Raw genomic sequence first — 20,288 nt, 5'->3', positions numbered from 1 at the left:
ACAATTCAATTCACGTTTGGAGAAAATCACTTTTAAAAATGTTTAAATCGTCATATCTCGTTAACCGAGCGTCTAAACACATCAAAACTTGCAAAATTCAAAATTCTCTAACAACAAAACTACAAGTCCAAAACTTATAGAAAATACATTTTTGTGCTCTGTGAGTCGATATCCTTCGCATACAATTCAATTGGAGTTGAAAAATTCACGTTTGGAGAAAATCACTTTTAAAAATGTTTAAATCGTCATATCTCGTTAACCGAGCGTCTAAAAACATCAAAACTTGCAAAATTCAAAATTCTCTAAAAAAAAACTACAAGTCCAAAACTTATAGAAAATACATTTTTGTGCTCTGTGAGTCGATATCCTTCGCATACAATTCAATTGGAGTTGAAAAATTCACGTTTGGAGAAAATCACTTTTAAAAATGTTTAAATCGTCATATCTCGTTAACCGAGCGTCTAAACACATCAAAACTTGCAAAATTCAAAATTCTCTAAAAACAAAACTACAAGTCCAAAACTTATAGAAAGTACATTTTTGTGCTCTGTGAGTCGATATCCTTCGCATACAATTCAATTGGAGTTGAAAAATTCACGTGCTCTGTGAGTCGATATCCTTCGCATACAATTCAATTGGAGTTGAAAAATTCACGTTTGGAGAAAATCACTTTTAAAAATGTTTAAATCGTCATATCTCGTTAACCGAGCGTCTAAACACATCAAAACTTGCAAAATTCAAAATTCTCTAAAAACAAAACTACAAGTCCAAAACTTATAGAAAATACATTTTTGTGCTCTGTGAGTCGATATCCTTCGCCTACAATTCAATTGGAGTTGAAAAATTCACGTTTGGAGAAAATCACTTTAAAAAATGTTTAAATCGTCATATCTCGTTAACCGAGCGTCTAAACACATCAAAACTTGCAAAATTCAAAATTCTCTAACAACAAAACTACAAGTCCAAAACTTATAGAAAATACATTTTTGTGCTCTGTGAGTCGATATCCTTCGCATACAATTCAATTGGAGTTGAAAAATTCACGTTTGGAGAAAATCACTTTTAAAAATGTTTAAATCGTCATATCTCGTTAGCCGAGCGTCTAAACACATCAAAACTTGCAAAATTCAAAATTCTCTAAAAACAAAATTACAAGTCCAAAACTTATAGAAAATACATTTTTGTGCTCTGTGAGTCGATATCCTTCGCATACAATTCAATTGGAGTTGAAAAATTCACGTTTTGAGAAAATCACTTTTAAAAATGTTTAAATCGTCATATCTCGTTAACCGAGCGTCTAAACACATCAAAACTTGCAAAATTCAAAATTCTCTAAAAACAAAACTACAAGTCCAAAACTTATAGAAAGTACATTTTTGTGCTCTGTGAGTCGATATCCTTCGCATACAATTCAATTGGAGTTGAAAAATTAACGTTTGGAGAAAATCACTTTTAAAAATGTTTAAATCGTCATATCTCGTTAACCGAGCGTCTAAACACATCAAAACTTGCAAAATTCAAAATTCTCTAAAAAAAAAACTACAAGTCCAAAACTTATAGAAAATACATTTTTGTGCTCTGTGAGTCGATATCCTTCGCATACAATTCAATTGGAGTTGAAAAATTCAAGTTTGGAGAAAATCACTTTTAAAAATGTTTAAATCGTCATATCTCGTTAACCGAGCGTCTAAACACATCAAAACTTGCAAAATTCAAAATTCTCTAAAAACAAAATTACAAGTCCAAAACTTATAGAAAATACATTTTTGTGCTCTGTGAGTCGATATCCTTCGCATACAATTCAATTGGAGTTGAAAAATTCACGTTTGGAGAAAATCACTTTTAAAAATGTTTAAATCGTCATATCTCGTTAACCGAGCGTCTAAACACATCAAAACTTGCAAAATTCAAAATTCTCTAAAAAAAAAACTACAAGTCCAAAACTTATAGAAAATACATTTTTGTGCTCTGTGAGTCGATATCCTTCGCATACAATTCAATTGGAGTTGAAAAATTCACGTTTGGAGAAAATCACTTTTAAAAATGTTTAAATCGTCATATCTCGTTAACCGAGCGTCTAAACACATCAAAACTTGCAAAATTCAAAATTCTCTAAAAACAAAACTACAAGTCCAAAACTTATAGAAAATGCATTTTTGTGCTCTGTGAGTCGATATCCTTCGCATACAATTCAATTGGAGTTGAAAAATTCACGTTTGGAGAAAATCACTTTTAAAAATGTTTAAATCGTCATATCTCGTTAACCGAGCGTCTAAACACATCAAAACTTGCAAAATTCAAAATTCTCTAAAAACAAAACTACAAGTCCGAAACTTATAGAAAGTACATTTTTGTGCTCTGTGAGTCGATATCCTTCGCATACAATTCAATTGGAGTTGAAAAATTCACGTTTGGAGAAAATCACTTTTAAAAATGTTTAAATCGTCATATCTCGTTAGCCGAGCGTCTAAACACATCAAAACTTGCAAAATTCAAAATTCTCTAAAAACAAAATTACAAGTCCAAAACTTATAGAAAATACATTTTTGTGCTCTGTGAGTCGATATCCTTCGCATACAATTCAATTGGAGTTGAAAAATTCACGTTTGGAGAAAATCACTTTTAAAAATGTTTAAATCGTCATATCTCGTTAACCGAGCGTCTAAACACATCAAAACTTGCAAAATTCAAAATTCTCTAAAAACAAAACTACAAGTCCAAAACTCAAAGAAAGTATATTTTTGTGCTCTGTGAGTCGATATCCTTCGCATATAATTCAATTGGAGTTGAAAAATTCACGTTTGGAGAAAATCACTTTTAAAAATGTTTAAATCGTCATATCTCGTTAACCGAGCGTCTAAACACATCAAAACTTGCAAAATTCAAAATTCTCTAAAAACAAAACTACAAGTCCAAAACTTATAGAAAATACATTTTTGTGCTCTGTGAGTCGATATCCTTCGCATACAATTCAATTGGAGTTGAAAAATTCACGTTTGGAGAAAATCACTTTTAAAAATGTTTAAATCGTCATATCTCGTTAACCGAGCGTCTAAACACATCAAAACTTGCAAAATTCAAAATTCTCTAAAAACAAAACTACAAGTCCAAAACTTATAGAAAGTACATTTTTGTGCTCTGTGAGTCGATATCCTTCGCATACAATTCAATTGGAGTTGAAAAATTCACGTTTGGAGAAAATCACTTTTAAAAATGTTAAATCGTCATATCTCGTTAACCGAGCGTCTAAACACATCAAAACTTGCAAAATTCAAAATTCTCTAAAAACAAAACTACAAGTCCAAAACTTATAGAAAATACATTTTTGTGCTCTGTGAGTCGATATCCTTCGCATACAATTCAATTGGAGTTGAAAAATTCACGTTTGGAGAAAATCACTTTTTAAAATGTTTAAATCGTCATATCTCGTTAACCGAGCGTCTAAACACATCAAAACTTGCAAAATTCAAAATTCTCTAACAACAAAACTACAAGTCCAAAACTTATAGAAAATACATTTTTGTGCTCTGTGAGTCGATATCCTTCGCATACAATTCAATTGGAGTTGAAAAATTCACGTTTGGAGAAAATCACTTTTAAAAATGTTTAAATCGTCATATCTCGTTAACCGAGCGTCTAAACACATCAAAACTTGCAAAATTCAAAATTCTCTAACAACAAAACTACAAGTCCAAAACTTATAGAAAATACATTTTTGTGCTCTGTGAGTCGATATCCTTCGCATACAATTCAATTGGAGTTGAAAAATTCACGTGCTCTGTGAGTCGATATCCTTCGCATACAATTCAATTGGAGTTGAAAAATTCACGTTTGGAGAAAATCACTTTTAAAAATGTTTAAATCATCATATCTCGTTAACCGAGCGTCTAAACACATCAAAACTTGCAAAATTCAAAATTCTCTAACAACTAAACTACAAGTCCAAAACTTATAGAAAATACATTTTTGTGCTCTGTGAGTCGATATCCTTCGCATACAATTCAATTGGAGTTGAAAAATTCACGTTTGGAGAAAATCACTTTTAAAAATGTTTAAATCGTCATATCTCGTTAACCGAGCGTCTAAACACATCAAAACTTGCAAAATTCAAAATTCTCTAAAAACAAAACTACAAGTCCAAAACTTATAGAAAATGCATTTTTGTGCTCTGTGAGTCGATATCCTTCGCATACAATTCAATTGGAGTTGAAAAATTCACGTTTGGAGAAAATCACTTTTAAAAATGTTTAAATCGTCATATCTCGTTAACCGAGCGTCTAAACACATCAAAACTTGCAAAATTCAAAATTCTCTAAAAACAAAACTACAAGTCCGAAACTTATAGAAAGTACATTTTTGTGCTCTGTGAGTCGATATCCTTCGCATACAATTCAATTGGAGTTGAAAAATTCACGTTTGGAGAAAATCACTTTTAAAAATGTTTAAATCGTCATATCTCGTTAACCGAGCGTCTAAACACATCAAAACTTGCAAAATTCAAAATTCTCTAAAACCAAAACTACAAGTCCAAAACTTATAGAAAATACATTTTTGTGCTCTGTGAGTCGATATCCTTCGCATACAATTCAATTGGAGTTGAAAAATTCACGTTTGGAGAAAATCACTTTTAAAAATATTTAAATCGTCATATCTCGTTAACCGAGCGTCTAAACACATCAAAACTTGCAAAATTCAAAATTCTCTAAAAACAAAACTACAAGTCCGAAACTTATAGAAAGTACATTTTTGTGCTCTGTGAGTCGATATCCTTCGCATACAATTCAATTGGAGTTGAAAAATTCACGTTTGGAGAAAATCACTTTTAAAAATGTTTAAATCGTCATATCTCGTTAACCGAGCGTCTAAACACATCAAAACTTGCAAAATTCAAAATTCTCTAAAAAAAAAAACTACAAGTCCAAAACTTATAGAAAATACATTTTTGTGCTCTGTGAGTCGATATCCTTCGCATACAATTCAATTGGAGTTGAAAAATTCACGTTTGGAGAAAATCACTTTTAAAAATGTTTAAATCGTCATATCTCGTTAACCGAGCGTCTAAACACATCAAAACTTGCAAAATTCAAAATTCTCTAAAACCAAAACTACAAGTCCAAAACTTATAGAAAATACATTTTTGTGCTCTGTGAGTCGATATCCTTCGCATACAATTCAATTGGAGTTGAAAAATTCACGTTTGGAGAAAATCACTTTTAAAAATGTTTAAATCGTCATATCTCGTTAACCGAGCGTCTAAACACATCAAAACTTGCAAAATTCAAAATTCTCTAACAACAAAACTACAAGTCCAAAACTTAAAGAAAGTACATTTTTGTGCTCTGTGAGTCGATATCCTTCGCATATAATTCAATTGGAGTTGAAAAATTCACGTTTGGAGAAAATCACTTTTAAAAATGTTTAAATCGTCATATCTCGTTAACCGAGCGTCTAAACACATCAAAACTTGCAAAATTCAAAATTCTCTAAAAACAAAACTACAAGTCCAAAACTTATAGAAAATACATTTTTGTGCTCTGTGAGTCGATATCCTTCGCATACAATTCAATTGGAGTTGAAAAATTCACGTTTGGAGAAAATCACTTTTAAAAATGTTTAAATCGTCATATCTCGTTAACCGAGCGTCTAAACACATCAAAACTTGCAAAATTCAAAATTCTCTAAAAACAAAACTACAAGTCCAAAACTTATAGAAAATACATTTTTGTGCTCTGTGAGTCGATATCCTTCGCATACAATTCAATTGGAGTTGAAAAATTCACGTTTGGAGAAAATCACTTTTAAAAATGTTAAATCGTCATATCTCGTTAACCGAGCGTCTAAACACATCAAAACTTGCAAAATTCAAAATTCTCTAAAAACAAAACTACAAGTCCAAAACTTATAGAAAATACATTTTTGTGCTCTGTGAGTCGATATCCTTCGCATACAATTCAATTGGAGTTGAAAAATTCACGTTTGGAGAAAATCACTTTTAAAAATGTTTAAATCGTCATATCTCGTTAACCGAGCGTCTAAACACATCAAAACTTGCAAAATTCAAAATTCTCTAACAACAAAACTACAAGTCCAAAACTTATAGAAAATACATTTTTGTGCTCTGTGAGTCGATATCCTTCGCATACAATTCAATTGGAGTTGAAAAATTCACGTTTGGAGAAAATCACTTTTAAAAATGTTTAAATCGTCATATCTCGTTAACCGAGCGTCTAAACACATCAAAACTTGCAAAATTCAAAATTCTCTAAAAACAAAACTACAAGTCCAAAACTTATAGAAAATACATTTTTGTGCTCTATGAGTCGATATCCTTCGCATACAATTCAATTGGAGTTGAAAAATTCACGTTTGGAGAAAATCACTTTTAAAAATGTTTAAATCGTCATATCTCGTTAACCGAGCGTCTAAACACATCAAAACTTGCAAAATTCAAAATTCTCTAAAAACAAAACTACAAGTCCAAAACTTATAGAAAGTACATTTTTGTGCTCTGTGAGTCGATATCCTTCGCATACAATTCAATTGGAGTTGAAAAATTCACGTTTGGAGAAAATCACTTTTAAAAATGTTTAAATCGTCATATCTCGTTAACCGAGCGTCTAAACACATCAAAACTTGCAAAATTCAAAATTCTCTAAAAACAAAACTACAAGTCCAAAACTTATAGAAAATACATTTTTGTGCTCTGTGAGTCGATATCCTTCGCATACAATTCAATTGGAGTTGAAAAATTCACGTTTGGAGAAAATCACTTTTAAAAATGTTTAAATCGTCATATCTCGTTAACCGAGCGTCTAAACACATCAAAACTTGCAAAATTCAAAATTCTCTAAAAACAAAACTACAAGTCCAAAACTTATAGAAAATACATTTTTGTGCTCTATGAGTCGATATCCTTCGCATACAATTCAATTGGAGTTGAAAAATTCACGTTTGGAGAAAATCACTTTTAAAAATGTTTAAATCGTCATATTTCGTAACCGAGCGTCTAAACACATCAAAACTTGCAAAATTCAAAATTCTCTAAAAACAAAACTACAAGTCCAAAACTTATAGAAAGTACATTTTTGTGCTCTGTGAGTCGATATCCTTCGCATATAATTCAATTGGAGTTGAAAAATTCACGTTTGGAGAAAATCACTTTTAAAAATGTTTAAATCGTCATATCTCGTTAACCGAGCGTCTAAACACATCAAAACTTGCAAAATTCAAAATTCTCTAAAAACAAAACTACAAGTCCGAAACTTATAGAAAGTACATTTTTGTGCTCTGTGAGTCGATATCCTTCGCATACAATTCAATTGGAGTTGAAAAATTCACGTTTGGAGAAAATCACTTTTAAAAATGTTTAAATCGTCATATCTCGTTAACCGAGCGTCTAAACACATCAAAACTTGCAAAATTCAAAATTCTCTAAAAAAAAAAACTACAAGTCCAAAACTTATAGAAAATACATTTTTGTGCTCTGTGAGTCGATATCCTTCGCATACAATTCAATTGGAGTTGAAAAATTCACGTTTGGAGAAAATCACTTTTAAAAATGTTTAAATCGTCATATCTCGTTAACCGAGCGTCTAAACACATCAAAACTTGCAAAATTCAAAATTCTCTAAAAACAAAACTACAAGTCCAAAACTTATAGAAAATACATTTTTGTGCTCTGTGAGTCGATATCCTTCGCATACAATTCAATTGGAGTTGAAAAATTCACGTTTGGAGAAAATCACTTTTAAAAATGTTTAAATCGTCATATCTCGTTAACCGAGCGTCTAAACACATCAAAACTTGCAAAATTCAAAATTCTCTAAAAACAAAACTACAAGTCCAAAACTTATAGAAAATACATTTTTGCGCTCTGTGAGTCGATATCCTTCGCATACAATTCAATTGGAGTTGAAAAATTCACGTTTGGAGAAAATCACTTTTAAAAATGTTTAAATCGTCATATCTCGTTAACCGAGCGTCTAAACACATCAAAACTTGCAAAATTCAAAATTCTCTAACAACAAAACTACAAGTCCAAAACTTATAGAAAATACATTTTTGTGCTCTGTGAGTCGATATCCTTCGCATACAATTCAATTGGAGTTGAAAAATTCACGTTTGGATAAAATCACTTTTAAAAATGTTTAAATCGTCATATCTCGTTAACCGAGCGTCTAAACACATCAAAACTTGCAAAATTCTCTAAAAACAAAACTACAAGTCCAAAACTTATAGAAAATACATTTTTGTGCTCTGTGAGTCGATATCCTTCGCATACAATTCAATTGGAGTTGAAAAATTCACGTTTGGAGAAAATCACTTTTAAAAATGTTTAAATCGTCATATCTCGTTAACCGAGCGTCTAAACACATCAAAACTTGCAAAATTCAAAATTCTCTAAAAACAAAACTACAAGTCCAAAACTTATAGAAAATACATTTTTGTGCTCTGTGAGTCAATATCCTTCGCATACAATTCAATTGGAGTTGAAAAATTCACGTTTGGAGAAAATCACTTTTTAAAATGTTTAAATCGTCATATCTCGTTAACCGAGCGTCTAAACACATCAAAACTTGCAAAATTCAAAATTCTCTAAAAACAAAACTACAAGTCCAAAACTTATAGAAAATACATTTTTGTGCTCTGTGAGTCAATATCCTTCGCATACAATTCAATTGGAGTTGAAAAATTCACGTTTGGAGAAAATCACTTTTAAAAATGTTTAAATCGTCATATCTCGTTAACCGAGCGTCTAAACACATCAAAACTTGCAAAATTCTCTAAAAACAAAACTACAAGTCCAAAACTTATAGAAAATACATTTTTGTGCTCTGTGAGTCGATATCCTTCGCATACAATTCAATTGGAGTTGAAAAATTCACGTTTGGATAAAATCACTTTTAAAAATGTTTAAATCGTCATATCTCGTTAACCGAGCGTCTAAACACATCAAAACTTGCAAAATTCTCTAAAAACAAAACTACAAGTCCAAAACTTATAGAAAATACATTTTTGTGCTCTGTGAGTCGATATCCTTCGCATACAATTCAATTGGAGTTGAAAAATTCACGTTTGGAGAAAATCACTTTTAAAAATGTTTAAATCGTCATATCTCGTTAACCGAGCGTCTAAACACATCAAAACTTGCAAAATTCAAAATTCTCTAAAAACAAAACTACAAGTCCAAAACTTATAGAAAATACATTTTTGTGCTCTGTGAGTCAATATCCTTCGCATACAATTCAATTGGAGTTGAAAAATTCACGTTTTAAAAATGTTTAAGTCGTCATATCTCGTTAACCGAGCGTCTAAACACATTAAAACTTGCAAAATTCAAAATTCTCTAAAAAACAAAACTACAAGTCCAAAACTTATAGAAAATACATTTTTGTGCTCTGTGAGTCGATATCCTTCGCATACAATTCAATTGGAGTTGAAAAATTCACGTTTGGAGAAAATCACTTTTAAAAATGTTTAAATCGTCATATCTCGTTAACCGAGCGTCTAAACACATCAAAACTTGCAAAATTCAAAATTCTCTAAAAACAAAACTACAAGTCCAAAACTTATAGAAAATACATTTTTGTGCTCTGTGAGTCAATATCCTTCGCATACAATTCAATTGGAGTTGAAAAATTCACGTTTTAAAAATGTTTAAGTCGTCATATCTCGTTAACCGAGCGTCTAAACACATCAAAACTTGCAAAATTCAAAATTCTCTAACAACAAAACTACAAGTCCAAAACTTATAGAAAATACATTTTTGTGCTCTGTGAGTCGATATCCTTCGCATACAATTCAATTGGAGTTGAAAAATTCACGTTTGGATAAAATCACTTTTAAAAATGTTTAAATCGTCATATCTCGTTAACCGAGCGTCTAAACACATCAAAACTTGCAAAATTCTCTAAAAACAAAACTACAAGTCCAAAACTTATAGAAAATACATTTTTGTGCTCTGTGAGTCGATATCCTTCGCATACAATTCAATTGGAGTTGAAAAATTCACGTTTGGAGAAAATCACTTTTAAAAATGTTTAAATCGTCATATCTCGTTAACCGAGCGTCTAAACACATCAAAACTTGCAAAATTCAAAATTCTCTAAAAACAAAACTACAAGTCCAAAACTTATAGAAAATACATTTTTGTGCTCTGTGAGTCAATATCCTTCGCATACAATTCAATTGGAGTTGAAAAATTCACGTTTTAAAAATGTTTAAGTCGTCATATCTCGTTAACCGAGCGTCTAAACACATTAAAACTTGCAAAATTCAAAATTCTCTAAAAAACAAAACTACAAGTCCAAAACTTATAGAAAATACATTTTTGTGCTCTGTGAGTCGATATCCTTCGCATACAATTCAATTGGAGTTGAAAAATTCACGTTTTAAAAATGTTTAAATCGTCATATCTCGTTAACCGAGCGTCTAAACACATCAAAACTTGCAAAATTCAAAATTCTCTAAAAACAAAACTACAAGTCCAAAACTTATAGAAAATACATTTTTGTGCTCTGTGAGTCGATATCCTTCGCATACAATTCAATTGGAGTTGAAAAATTCACGTTTGGAGAAAATCACTTTTAAAAATGTTTAAATCGTCATATCTCGTTAACCGAGCGTCTAAACACATCAAAACTTGCAAAATTCAAAATTCTCTAAAAACAAAACTACAAGTCCAAAACTTATAGAAAATACATTTTTCTGCTCTGTGAGTCGATATCCTTCGCATACAATTCAATTGGAGTTGAAAAATTCACGTTTGGAGAAAATCACTTTTAAAAATGTTTAAATCGTCATATCTCGTTAACCGAGCGTCTAAACACATCAAAACTTGCAAAATTCAAAATTCTCTAAAAACAAAACTACAAGTCCAAAACTTATAGAAAATACATTTTTGTGCTCTGTGAGTCAATATCCTTCGCATACAATTCAATTGGAGTTGAAAAATTCACGTTTGGAGAAAATCACTTTTAAAAATGTTTAAATCGTCATATCTCGTTAACCGAGCGTCTAAACACATCAAAACTTGCAAAATTCAAAATTCTCTAAAAACAAAACTACAAGTCCAAAACTTATAGAAAATACATTTTTGTGCTCTGTGAGTCGATATCCTTCGCATACAATTCAATTGGAGTTGAAAAATTCACGTTTGGAGAAAATCACTTTTAAAAATGTTTAAATCGTCATATCTCGTTAACCGAGCGTCTAAACACATCAAAACTTGCAAAATTCAAAATTCTCTAACAACAAAACTACAAGTCCAAAACTTATAGAAAATACATTTTTGTGCTCTGTGAGTCGATATCCTTTGCATACAATTCAATTGGAGTTGAAAAATTCACGTTTTAAAAATGTTTAAGTCGTCATATCTCGTTAACCGAGCGTCTAAACACATCAAAACTTGCAAAATTCAAAATTCTCTAAAAAACAAAACTACAAGTCCAAAACTTATAGAAAATACATTTTTGTGCTCTGTGAGTCGATATCCTTTGCATACAATTCAATTGGAGTTGAAAAATTCACGTTTTAAAAATGTTTAAATCGTCATATCTCGTTAACCGAGCGTCTAAACACATCAAAACTTGCAAAATTCAAAATTCTCTAAAAAACAAAACTACAAGTCCAAAACTTATAGAAAATACATTTTTGTGCTCTGTGAGTCGATATCCTTCGCATACAATTCAATTGGAGTTGAAAAATTCACGTTTGGAGAAAATCACTTTTAAAAATTTTTAAATCGTCATATCTCGTTAACCGAGCGTCTAAACACATCAAAACTTGCAAAATTCAAAATTCTCTAAAAACAAAACTACAAGTCCAAAACTTATAGAAAATACATTTTTGTGCTCTGTGAGTCGATATCCTTCGCATACAATTCAATTGGAGTTGAAAAATTCACGTTTGGAGAAAATCACTTTTAAAAATGTTTAAATCGTCATATCTCGTTAACCGAGCGTCTAAACACATCAAAACTTGCAAAATTCAAAATTCTCTAACAACAAAACTACAAGTCCAAAACTTATAGAAAATACATTTTTGTGCTCTGTGAGTCGATATCCTTCGCATACAATTCAATTGGAGTTGAAAAATTCACGTTTGGAGAAAATCACTTTTAAAAATGTTTAAATCGTCATATCTCGTTAACCGAGCGTCTAAACACATCAAAACTTGCAAAATTCAAAATTCTCTAACAACAAAACTACAAGTCCAAAACTTATAGAAAATACATTTTTGTGCTCTGTGAGTCGATATCCTTCGCATACAATTCAATTGGAGTTGAAAAATTCACGTTTGGAGAAAATCACTTTTAAAAATGTTTAAATCGTCATATCTCGTTAACCGAGCGTCTAAACACATCAAAACTTGCAAAATTCAAAATTCTCTAACAACAAAACTACAAGTCCAAAACTTATAGAAAATACATTTTTGTGCTCTGTGAGTCGATATCCTTTGCATACAATTCAATTGGAGTTGAAAAATTCACGTTTTAAAAATGTTTAAGTCGTCATATCTCGTTAACCGAGCGTCTAAACACATCAAAACTTGCAAAATTCAAAATTCTCTAAAAAACAAAACTACAAGTCCAAAACTTATAGAAAATACATTTTTGTGCTCTGTGAGTCGATATCCTTCGCATACAATTCAATTGGAGTTGAAAAATTCACGTTTGGAGAAAATCACTTTTAAAAATTTTTAAATCGTCATATCTCGTTAACCGAGCGTCTAAACACATCAAAACTTGCAAAATTCAAAATTCTCTAAAAACAAAACTACAAGTCCAAAACTTATAGAAAATACATTTTTGTGCTCTGTGAGTCGATATCCTTCGCATACAATTCAATTGGAGTTGAAAAATTCACGTTTGGAGAAAATCACTTTTAAAAATGTTTAAATCGTCATATCTCGTTAACCGAGCGTCTAAACACATCAAAACTTGCAAAATTCAAAATTCTCTAACAACAAAACTACAAGTCCAAAACTTATAGAAAATACATTTTTGTGCTCTGTGAGTCGATATCCTTCGCATACAATTCAATTGGAGTTGAAAAATTCACGTTTGGAGAAAATCACTTTTAAAAATGTTTAAATCGTCATATCTCGTTAACCGAGCGTCTAAACACATCAAAACTTGCAAAATTCAAAATTCTCTAACAACAAAACTACAAGTCCAAAACTTATAGAAAATACATTTTTGTGCTCTGTGAGTCGATATCCTTCGCATACAATTCAATTGGAGTTGAAAAATTCACGTTTGGAGAAAATCACTTTTAAAAATGTTTAAATCGTCATATCTCGTTAACCGAGCGTCTAAACACATCAAAACTTGCAAAATTCAAAATTCTCTAACAACAAAACTACAAGTCCAAAACTTATAGAAAATACATTTTTGTGCTCTGTGAGTCGATATCCTTCGCATACAATTCAATTGGAGTTGAAAAATTCACGTTTGGAGAAAATCACATTTAAAAATGTTTAAATCGTCATATCTCGTTAACCGAGCGTCTAAACACATCAAAACTTGCAAAATTCAAAATTCTCTAACAACAAAACTACAAGTCCAAAACTTATAGAAAATACATTTTTGTGCTCTGTGAGTCGATATCCTTTGCATACAATTCAATTGGAGTTGAAAAATTCACGTTTTAAAAATGTTTAAGTCGTCATATCTCGTTAACCGAGCGTCTAAACACATCAAAACTTGCAAAATTCAAAATTCTCTAAAAAACAAAACTACAAGTCCAAAACTTATAGAAAATACATTTTTGTGCTCTGTGAGTCGATATCCTTCGCATACAATTCAATTGGAGTTGAAAAATTCACGTTTGGAGAAAATCACTTTTAAAAATGTTTAAATCGTCATATCTCGTTAACCGAGCGTCTAAACACATCAAAACTTGCAAAATTCAAAATTCTCTAAAAACAAAACTACAAGTCCAAAACTTATAGAAAATACATTTTTGTGCTCTGTGAGTCAATATCCTTCGCATACAATTCAATTGGAGTTGAAAAATTCACGTTTGGAGAAAATCACTTTTAAAAATGTTTAAATCGTCATATCTCGTTAACCGAGCGTCTAAACACATCAAAACTTGCAAAATTCAAAATTCTCTAAAAACAAAACTACAAGTCCAAAACTTATAGAAAATACATTTTTGTGCTCTGTGAGTCGATATCCTTCGCATACAATTCAATTGGAGTTGAAAAATTCACGTTTGGAGAAAATCACTTTTAAAAATGTTTAAATCGTCATATCTCGTTAACCGAGCGTCTAAACACATCAAAACTTGCAAAATTCAAAATTCTCTAACAACAAAACTACAAGTCCAAAACTTATAGAAAATACATTTTTGTGCTCTGTGAGTCGATATCCTTTGCATACAATTCAATTGGAGTTGAAAAATTCACGTTTTAAAAATGTTTAAGTCGTCATATCTCGTTAACCGAGCGTCTAAACACATCAAAACTTGCAAAATTCAAAATTCTCTAAAAAACAAAACTACAAGTCCAAAACTTATAGAAAATACATTTTTGTGCTCTGTGAGTCGATATCCTTTGCATACAATTCAATTGGAGTTGAAAAATTCACGTTTTAAAAATGTTTAAATCGTCATATCTCGTTAACCGAGCGTCTAAACACATCAAAACTTGCAAAATTCAAAATTCTCTAAAAAACAAAACTACAAGTCCAAAACTTATAGAAAATACATTTTTGTGCTCTGTGAGTCGATATCCTTCGCATACAATTCAATTGGAGTTGAAAAATTCACGTTTGGAGAAAATCACTTTTAAAAATGTTTAAATCGTCATATCTCGTTAACCGAGCGTCTAAACACATCAAAACTTTGCAAAATTCAAAATTCTCTAAAAACAAAACTACAAGTCCAAAACTTATAGAAAATACATTTTTGTGCTCTGTGAGTCGATATCCTTTGCATACAATTCAATTGGAGTTGAAAAATTCACGTTTTAAAAATGTTTAAGTCGTCATATCTCGTTAACCGAGCGTCTAAACACATCAAAACTTGCAAAATTCAAAATTCTCTAAAAAACAAAACTACAAGTCCAAAACTTATAGAAAATACATTTTTGTGCTCTGTGAGTCGATATCCTTCGCATACAATTCAATTGGAGTTGAAAAATTCACGTTTGGAGAAAATCACTTTTAAAAATGTTTAAATCGTCATATCTCGTTAACCGAGCGTCTAAACACATCAAAACTTGCAAAATTCAAAATTCTCTAAAAACAAAACTACAAGTCCAAAACTTATAGAAAATACATTTTTGTGCTCTGTGAGTCAATATCCTTCGCATACAATTCAATTGGAGTTGAAAAATTCACGTTTGGAGAAAATCACTTTTAAAAATGTTTAAATCGTCATATCTCGTTAACCGAGCGTCTAATCACATCAAAACTTGCAAAATTCAAAATTCTCTAAAAACAAAACTACAAGTCCAAAACTTATAGAAAATACATTTTTGTGCTCTGTGAGTCGATATCCTTCGCATACAATTCAATTGGAGTTGAAAAATTCACGTTTGGAGAAAATCACTTTTAAAAATGTTTAAATCGTCATATCTCGTTAACCGAGCGTCTAAACACATCAAAACTTGCAAAATTCAAAATTCTCTAACAACAAAACTACAAGTCCAAAACTTATAGAAAATACATTTTTGTGCTCTGTGAGTCGATATCCTTTGCATACAATTCAATTGGAGTTGAAAAATTCACGTTTTAAAAATGTTTAAGTCGTCATATCTCGTTAACCGAGCGTCTAAACACATCAAAACTTGCAAAATTCAAAATTCTCTAAAAAACAAAACTACAAGTCCAAAACTTATAGAAAATACATTTTTGTGCTCTGTGAGTCGATATCCTTTGCATACAATTCAATTGGAGTTGAAAAATTCACGTTTTAAAAATGTTTCAATCGTCATATCTCGTTAACCGAGCGTCTAAACACATCAAAACTTGCAAAATTCAAAATTCTCTAAAAAACAAAACTACAAGTCCAAAACTTATAGAAAATACATTTTTGTGCTCTGTGAGTCGATATCCTTCGCATACAATTCAATTGGAGTTGAAAAATTCACGTTTGGAGAAAATCACTTTTAAAAATGTTTAAATCGTCATATCTCGTTAACCGAGCGTCTAAACACATCAAAACTTTGCAAAATTCAAAATTCTCTAAAAACAAAACTACAAGTCCAAAACTTATAGAAAATACATTTTTGTGCTCTGTGAGTCGATATCCTTCGCATACAATTCAATTGGAGTTGAAAAATTCACGTTTGGAGAAAATCACTTTTAAAAATGTTTAAATCGTCATATCTCGTTAACCGAGCGTCTAAACACATCAAAACTTGCAAAATTCAAAATTCTCTAACAACAAAACTATAAGTCCAAAACTTATAGAAAATACATTTTTGTGCTCCGTGAGTCGATATCCTTCGCATACAATTCAATTGGAGTTGAAAAATTCACGTTTGGAGAAAATCACTTTTAAAAATGTTTAAATCGTCATATCTCGTTAACCAAGCGTCTAAACACATCAAAACTTGCAAAATTCAAAATTCTCTAAAAACAAAACTACAAGTCCAAAACTTATAGAAAATACATTTTTGTGCTCTGTGAGTCGATATCCTTCGCATACAATTCAATTGGAGTTGAAAAATTCACGTTTGGAGAAAATCACTTTTAAAAATGTTTAAATCGTCATATCTCGTTAACCGAGCGTCTAAACACATCAAAACTTTGCAAAATTCAAAATTCTCTAAAAACAAAACTACAAGTCCAAAACTTATAGAAAATACATTTTTGTGCTCTGTGAGTCGATATCCTTCACATACAATTCAATTGGAGTTGAAAAATTCACGTTTGGAGAAAATCACTTTTAAAAATGTTTAAATCGTCATATCTCGTTAACCGAGCGTCTAAACACATCAAAACTTGCAAAATTCAAAATTCTCTAAAAACAAAACTACAAGTCCAAAACTTATAGAAAATACATTTTTGTGCTCTGTGAGTCGATATCCTTCGCATACAATTCAATTGGAGTTGAAAAATTCACGTTTGGAGAAAATCACTTTTAAAAATGTTTAAATCGTCATATCTCGTTAACCGAGCGTCTAAACACCCCAAAACTTGCAAAATTCAAAATTCTCTAAAAACAAAACTACAAGTCCAAAACTTATAGAAAATACATTTTTGTGCTTCACGTTTGGAGAAAATCACTTTTAAAAATGTTTAAGTCGTCATATCTCGTTAACCGAGCGTCTAAACACCCCAAAACTTGCAAAATTCAAAATTCTCTAAAAACAAAACTACAAGTCCAAAACTTATAGAAAATACATTTTTGTGCTCTGCGAGTCGATATCCTTCGCATACAATTCAATTGGAGTTGGAGAAAATCACTTTTAAAAATGTTTAAATCGTCATATCTCGTTAACCGAGCGTCTAAACACATCAAAACTTTGCAAAATTCAAAATTCTCTAAAAACAAAACTACAAGTCCAAAACTTATAGAAAATACATTTTTGTGCTCTGTGAGTCGATATCCTTCGCATACAATTCAATTGGAGTTGAAAAATTCACGTTTGGAGAAAATCACTTTTAAAAATGTTTAAATCGTCATATCTCGTTAACCGAGCGTCTAAACACATCAAAACTTGCAAAATTCAAAATTCTCTAAAAACAAAACTACAAGTCCAAAACTTATAGAAAATACATTTTTGTGCTCTGTGAGTCGATATCCTTCGCATACAATTCAATTGGAGTTGAAAAATTCACGTTTGGAGAAAATCACTTTTAAAAATGTTTAAATCGTCATATCTCGTTAACCGAGCGTCTAAACACATCAAAACTTTGCAAAATTCAAAATTCTCTAAAAACAAAACTACAAGTCCAAAACTTATAGAAAATACATTTTTGTGCTCTGTGAGTCGATATCCTTCGCATACAATTCAATTGGAGTTGAAAAATTCACGTTTGGAGAAAATCACTTTTAAAAATGTTTAAATCGTCATATCTCGTTAACCGAGCGTCTAAACACCCCAAAACTTGCAAAATTCAAAATTCTCTTAAAACAAAACTACAAGTCCAAAACTTATAGAAAATACATTTTTGTGCTCTGTGAGTCGATATCCTTCGCATACAATTCAATTGGAGTTGAAAAATTCACGTTTGGAGAAAATCACTTTTGAAAATGTTTAAATCGTCATATCTCGTTAACCGAGCGTCTAAACACATCAAAACTTTGCAAAATTCAAAATTCTCTAAAAACAAAACTACAAGTCCAAAACTTATAGAAAATACATTTTTGTGCTCTGTGAGTCGATATCCTTCGCATACAATTCAATTGGAGTTGAAAAATTCACGTTTGGAGAAAATCACTTTTTATAATGTTTAAATCGTCATATCTCGTTAACCGACCGTCTAAACACATCAAAACTTTGCAAAATTCAAAATTCTCTACAAACAAAACTACAAGTCCAAAACTTATAGAAAATACATTTTTGTGCTCTGTGAGTCGATATCCTTCGCATACAATTCAATTGGAGTTGAAAAATTCACGTTTGGAGAAAATCACTTTTAAAAATGTTTAAATCGTCATATCTCGTTAACCGAGCGTCTAAACACATCAAAACTTGCAAAATTCAAAATTCTCTAAAAACAAAACTACAAGTCCAAAACTTATAGAAAATACATTTTTGTGCTCTGTGAGTCAATATCCTTCGCATACAATTCAATTGGAGTTGAAAAATTCACGTTTGGAGAAAATCACTTTTAAAAATGTTTAAATCGTCATATCTCGTTAACCGAAAATTCTCTAAAAACAAAACTACAAGTCCAAAACTTATAGAAAATACATTTTTGTGCTCTGTGAGTCGATATCCTTCGCATACAATTCAATTGGAGTTGAAAAATTCACGTTTGGAGAAAATCACTTTTAAAAATGTTTAAATCGTCATATCTCGTTAACCGAGCGTCTAAACACCCCAAAACTTGCAAAATTCAAAATTCTCTTAAAACAAAACTACAAGTCCAAAACTTATAGAAAATACATTTTTGTGCTCTGTGAGTCGATATCCTTCGCATACAATTCAATTGGAGTTGAAAAATTCACGTTTGGAGAAAATCACTTTTAAAAATGTTTAAATCGTCATATCTCGTTAACCCAGCGTCTAAACACATCAAAACTTTGCAAAATTCAAAATTCTCTAAAAACAAAACTACAAGTCCAAAACTAATAGAAAATACATTTTTGTGCTCTGTGAGTCGATATCCTTCGCATACAATTCAATTGGAGTTGAAAAATTCACGTTTGGAGAAAATCACTTTTAAAAATGTTTAAATCGTCATATCTCGTTAACCGAGCGTCTAAACACATCAAAACTTTGCAAAATTCAAAATTCTCTAAAAACAAAACTACAAGTAGAAAACTTATAGAAAATACATTTTTGTGCTCTGTGAGTCGATATCCTTCGCATACAATTCAATTGGAGTTGAAAAATTCACGTTTGGAGAAAATCACTTTTAAAAATGTTTAAATCGTCATATCTCGTTAACCGAGCGTCTAAACACATCAAAACTTGCAAAATTCAAAATTCTCTAAAAACAAAACTACAAGTCCAAAACTTATAGAAAATACATTTTTGTGCTCTGTGAGTCGATATCCTTCGCATACAATTCAATTGGAGTTGAAAAATTCACGTTTGGAGAAAATCACTTTTAAAAATGTTTAAATCGTCATATCTCGTTAACCGAGCGTCTAAACACATCAAAACTTGCAAAATTCAAAATTCTCTAAAAACAAAACTACAAGTCCAAAACTTATAGAAAATACATTTTTGTGCTCTGTGAGTCGATATCCTTCGCATACAATTCAATTGGAGTTGAAAAATTCACGTTTGGAGAAAATCACTTTTAAAAATGTTTAAATCGTCATATCTCGTTAACCGAAAATTCTCTAAAAACAAAACTACAAGTCCAAAACTTATAGAAAATACATTTTTGTGCTCTGTGAGTCGATATCCTTCGCATACAATTCAATTGGAGTTGAAAAATTCACGTTTGGAGAAAATCACTTTTAAAAATGTTTAAATCGTCATATCTCGTTAACCGAGCGTCTAAACACCCCAAAACTTGCAAAATTCAAAATTCTCTTAAAACAAAACTACAAGTCCAAAACTTATAGAAAATACATTTTTGTGCTCTGTGAGTCGATATCCTTCGCATACAATTCAATTGGAGTTGAAAAATTCACGTTTGGAGAAAATCACTT

The sequence above is a fragment of the Episyrphus balteatus genome, chromosome X (assembly GCF_945859705.1).
Source record: "Episyrphus balteatus chromosome X, idEpiBalt1.1, whole genome shotgun sequence".
Taxonomy (NCBI): domain Eukaryota; kingdom Metazoa; phylum Arthropoda; class Insecta; order Diptera; family Syrphidae; genus Episyrphus; species Episyrphus balteatus.
This window is presented reverse-complemented; position numbering follows the sequence as displayed.